This window comes from Syngnathus acus, chromosome 9 (genome assembly GCF_901709675.1).
Source record: "Syngnathus acus chromosome 9, fSynAcu1.2, whole genome shotgun sequence".
Classification (NCBI taxonomy): Eukaryota; Metazoa; Chordata; class Actinopteri; order Syngnathiformes; family Syngnathidae; genus Syngnathus; species Syngnathus acus.
The window spans coordinates 214,040-220,039 of record NC_051094.1 but is presented as its reverse complement, the minus strand read 5'-3'; positions in this window follow the sequence as shown (position 1 = coordinate 220,039).

Here is a 6,000-nt window from a genome sequence, read left to right as displayed (position 1 = left end):
AAACCTGAAGCCCCTTTTTGAAAGGGGAGGATTATCATGTCCAACGTGCATCCGTCCGTCTTCCATGGGAATTGGTCTCACCCATGAAAAAAGGTTAGTCGGGATTTTCCGCGCATCTTGGTTCCTTGAAGTTAGCCTGCATCCATCCATCCATCCATCCATCCATCCATCCGTCCATCCATCCACCCACCCATTCATCCACCCACCCATCCATCCATCCATCCATCCATCCATCCATCCATCCATCCATCCATCCATCCATCCATCCATCCATCCATCCATCCATCCATCCAATCCGTCTTCACAGTCATTGAATTGAATGATTCAATCGAGCCTAATTTGAAGTCATTGCCTCACCAACCTTAACCCTGACCCCCCTGGTCCTCAATTTTCCCCAACGCGGGTGACCCTAATCCCTGTGTGGTGACCCCCCCCCGTGCTCCCTTTGAATATCAGCCAATGAATGCGTGGCACCGGGCCAAACAAAAGGGACTTTGTCTCACATCGGTGGGAACGTGCTCATGATGAGTTACTTGAAGCTGAGCGTGCTTTCGTTTGATTTTCTTTTTTTTTTTTTTTTTTTTTCTCTTTCCAACTGCTGTATCACAGCTTCCTGTTGAAGCTGATAGTTGAGGACATGAATTTAAGGTTGCCTTAAATTCCATTCAGGGATTGAAATGGATCAAAGCCACCAAAAACGGAGTTTTATTGTACAAAACAAAACATTTTAATGGCGTTAGGATTTGTGGTATAACCTTAGCACTCCTCTACTTTTAGGACTCGCTGTTTTCAACTGTGCCCTGATTTTTTGGGGAAGAAGTTGAAAAGGAATATGAGCAATTTCAAAACTGCATGATGTTGAAATGTAACTGTCGCAAAGAACTGTTGTCTAGACTGCTAGACTGCTGCTTTGCCCATTAGCTGTTCCAATAATTCCTGATGGTGCTGTGCTCTCCCCCCTTGTTTTAATCGTTGATCAATTCACACTAGGCTAATAGAAGTACTTCGATACATGTTCAATAAATCTGATATCATATCTTTGAATGCACAAATTGTGCTGTCATTGAATCCAATTGATTCCGCTCTCAAAATAAGCGCCATATGTGGCGGTGACGCCTACCCGGCAAGTCAAAATGGCGTGCCGGCACCTTGGCAACAATGTCAAGTAAAGGTCGTTAACATTCCTTGCTCGTAGTGGACAAAAGAAGCTCGAAAGGACAATGGCAAGCAACGGCTTGCCACAACGGCTTGCCAGAACGGCAGGCAAGCCCTTCCGATGGAAAAATGAACGTCAGCTAGTTTCATGCTAACGCTGGAGACAGGCTTTCGCTGCACTCTTGACATTTTGCTGGCAATTTTTGCGCGTATTCACTTCAGTTTGGCGCGGCGGCGGCGGCAGCGGCGGCCGGGCGGCGGCTGGCGACGGGCGGCTGGGCAGCTGGGCAGCGGCTGGGCCGTCATGAGTCAGAGACACATTTACCAAAATGACTACATAGCAAGCAACTTCTCGTCGTAAAGGAGCAACGTCAGTGCTGGATGATGGGAGGGAGAAATCCAGTCCCTTTAGCTCAGACATCAAATTTCCTTGTCTTTTCCTGCCGAGACACAGCACAAACAACATACGAAGAGAAAAGCCAAGCGACCACGAAACCTGTTTGGTGCCACTATGGGGCAATGGAAGAAAGGGGATCTGATCTTTCAATACGGAGAGATTTGATGGGTGTCAGTAGAGTTTGCAACTTGCATTGAGTGCAGCAGTAACAAGTGCCTTATTTTGGTGCTTATATAACAAAGGAAACATGTGCAGCGGAAGGAAGGGAATGTTCTCATCGCATCACGCAAAAATTTGTGGCAGGCCCAAAGGCTTTGGCTACAGAAAGAAGTTCCCATCACTTGTTAATGTGTGCAGCCATCTGCAAGACACACTCGCTTCATCTGGGCACCGCTTCATTTTGCACACCCCAACAACCACACGGATTTGCCCGACGAGACCGTATTATTTGTGACGAGCTTTGAAAATAATGGAACTAGGTTTTGCACACATCCATCGATAGATACACTGGGCGGTGTCCACGTTTTCAGTCGATTTTTAGTACACAAATGACGACTGATAGAATCGGCCTTCGAAAAAGTATCAGTGTCAATGTCAATTTCCCAATTTCACTCACGCTAACGTCAATGTAATACTGAACGTTTGACGTTTCCCTCCCTGAAGGACATTTACACCTCCCATCTCACCCGCAAGGCGACCACGATTGTGAGTGATGTGAGTCACCCCGCTCACTCTTTGTTCGATCTTCTGCCCTCTGGGAAGAGGTACAGGAGCCTGCGCTCCCTCCCGCACCACCACACTCACCAACAGCTTCATTCTCCAGGCTGTTCGGATCCTGAACTCTCCCCCCCCTCGGCTGCGTAGCGTCCTGTACTTTTGCGCTCTATTCTGACTGTCTGCTGTATGCACACTTGCTCCGTTTTTGCTCCTCTTATTTATTGTGTTATTTGTTTATTTATTATTTATTCACCGCTCTTATTTATTCATTGTTTGTGCCTTCTTGGTTTTATTTTTTTGTGTTGTTTACTTGTATGTGTATTGTGTACTATGTCTTGTCACCGTGGGATAGTGGGAACGTTATTTCAATTTCTTTGTGTGTCTTGGCATGTGAAGAAATTGACAATAAAGCAGACTTTGGCTTTGAACACATAAAAGAGAAGCGGCAGCGAGCCAGTTGACTCAAAGTCAAAGTGCCCGTGCCATTGCACCCGCCGCCGCCGCCGCCGCCGCACGTTGACACAAACACATAGAGTGAGTGACACAAACTCCAGTCACCTCTTGCACATCCCACCATTTCTCACCAATCAGACGTCTGGTTAGGAGTAAACCACATGCATGGCTAGACAAATGGAATAGCAGACGGACGGACGGACGGACGGACGGACGGACGGACGGACGGACCGACCGACAGACCGACAGACAGACAGAGTTGTTATTGCGAATATAGCCAATATTGAAAGTTTTTGAGTCCCAAGTCAACATCAGGCAGGAAAGGGTGTGGTGTGTGTGTGTGTGTGTGTGTGTGTGGGTGTGTGTGTGTGTGTGTGTGTGCGCGTGTCCGTTGTGGTGTGTGTGGTGTGTGTCACTCCTCTTAAAAGTCTTTTTAATTCCACGGATCTCGCTCACAAATACGAACGTTCCAAGTGAACGTTTACATTGCTTGAGTCAATGTTGAACACGTACATAAGCGAGCGAGTGTCATGTTGGCAATGTGACAGAAAGCGGATAGCGGAATGTCATACCTGCGTCAGAAAGAAAGAAAGAAAGAAAGAAAGAAAGAAAGAAAGAAAGAAAGAAAGAAAGAAACGCTGCTGATATCAAGTCCCCACTCTGAACAAAAGTGTTATGCTTCCACTAAGTGGACATATAATTAACAGTGAGCGGCCAGGCCAGGGTAAATACGGATAATGGAAGGTCACGGCGGCCACAAGTATATTTAACTGCCCCCCCAACCCCGCAATGTTTTGTTGAAAGAAACACAATTGCTCTAATTCAACACACGTGCGTCTTGTGCCTGTAGGATACAATTACACATATTTGAGATTGTTTTATAAAGGAATCCAGATTGTAATTATTGTGTAAAGGGGGGAAAAAGTCTTCTGTACATGACATTGCCAATCATCCTTTTTTCTGTAGGACTCTATCCCAGATGACTTTGGATGGGAGTGCTCGCAAATTGCAGGGTCGATATAAACCACCTATTCACATTGATAAACCTAATATGCATGTTTTTGGTTTTGATTCTGTCTGATCAAATCATGGAACTGGATGTGGACAAAACGTTGTACAAATAATCTGGATTTAGTATCATTTAACCACAAATGACAGTTAGCAGAACTGCACAGCAAATGAAAAAAGAAAGAAATACATAAATCTGACCCGGTACTTTTGTGTTATCATGCAAACATGATAGAACCTGTAACCTCCTTGGCAAAGGGAATCATTACGCAACATTGTTTGTTCAATAGTGGAACGTAAACAGAGATGCAGAGGCGTAGCCAGGAATTTTTCCAGTAGGGGCGCACGCCCACAGGAAAAAAAATCGAACATCAACCACGCCGTTCGCTCATCGCTAAAACAACATCCGGGTCCGGGAGGCAAACGGTGAATGGATAACATCGCGCACATAGAATAGCGCAAGCACATTCGCGCAAGACCGAAAGAAAAAAACGGCATGAAAATGAAGAATCGAAAAAGCTCGATTTTCTTTTTTTTTTTTTTTTTCAACCGGGGCGCAGGGAGTCCTAACCGGGGCGCCGCCCCGGCTCGCCCCGGCTTGGCTACGCCTCTGCAGAGATGGTAACTTCAGGTCCAGAAATTGAAAAACATTTGCCACAGATGCAGGAGCTCCAGCATGGTACCTGCTGCTCGAGTAAAAGTGAAAGTAGAACAAATCACATCAAACGTCTGGCCGGCCAGCCGTGGAGATACGTCGAATGTTGGGGTTTCTATCCAATTACAAAGAATGTTGCATGAGACCCGAGGCGTTTGTGTCATGAGGGCATTTGGCTGATGAAACAGGTGCCGTGCGTCTTCCCCATCAAGGTGTGCAGGGAGCAACAAGGAACCCGAGTGCACCCCGAGGTTGCTGGACATGTAACCATTCATGTTTTGGAAATGTGAAAACCCAAAGCTTCAAATTCCGGATTGTGCAGGTGCAACCACTGTTGTGGTAAGTGAGCGAGCGGTGCATGTTTGGCTTGTTCATAATGTCACAAGTGGTCCCCCCACCCACTTGCTATCTGATCTGACATTTGACACCTGTGCCACAGCACACCAGTAGCATGAGACTTTTTGAAAATGGGTGGTGGTCTTTCAAATAGAAAGCCACGTCTTTCTGTCTCAGCCCCATGAGTTCAAGGTCTTCCATTGAAAGGCATGGCCCACAGCCGCCACCTCCGATGAATAAAGTTAAGCTCTTCAAGTCGGATTTTGCACTAATGCTGACTGGTATTTGGAGCTCTTGCGTGATTTGAACTGTGATCAAACCAAAGTGTGTTTTGTGCTCCATTCAATTCTTGAAAATGAATTTGTAGCCTTCTCCTGAGTGGCACCTTTGAACAATGATGCCGTGCTAGCTCTCCGCTAACGGTAAAATGTGAGCGCAAAAGTGTCAGGATAAGCCTCCTAGAACATCTGAACTTTGCTTGGGCTGAAAATTTGAATACGGATCACGACACTTTTGCACTTTCCGTCTCCACGGCTCCGTATGGTTGCTACCGTTAGATTAGTACGCAGTCAGGTGATGTGACGACTGTACAATGGTCTTGTGCAAACGTGTTGATGACATTCCAAAGCAGTGAGGGGAAATGATGCGTCATAATGAGCTGGATCGGAAGCTTTTGCAACATTCTTACACTGGATTGTGTTCATCCGAGGCATACTGGCGCTCAGCATTTATCAAAAATGACGGCTGAGGTTGCTAAGCATAAAAATAAGTACATTTTTCGGATTGAAAATGCAATGAGTAAAAGGGCCAAGCACGCCCACTCGACTCTTGGAGCTAACGTGCTCTGTCGCTAAAACGAACATTTTGGACATGGACATCAATCGTTGAAACGAATGTTTTTGCCTTTGAATGTCGTGTCCTTATGGTATATGTCACCTGAGCTTGACACCCAATGGGGTGCACACCTGTTTACACGCTAGCCCGGCCTCTTTCTGACCCCTCCAACTCACCCTGATGTCTCTAAATCAGACCTGTTCCAGCAGCCCCCTGAACAAAAAAAAAACAACACCTACTTGTAAATGTCATCGGAGGCACAACCAAAGCCCCCCCCCCCATTGTTTGCCTTTTCAGCGTATATCAAAGTGCGCAGTGCGGGAATCGTGATCACTCACTCCTGTCTCTTCACCAAGTAGCCATGGAGTGTTGTGAAGAATCTGGGCAGCGGACAAAGTTAAGAGTCAGCAAAGAAGTCCAAGCCAGACTAGTTAGGTGAACATTT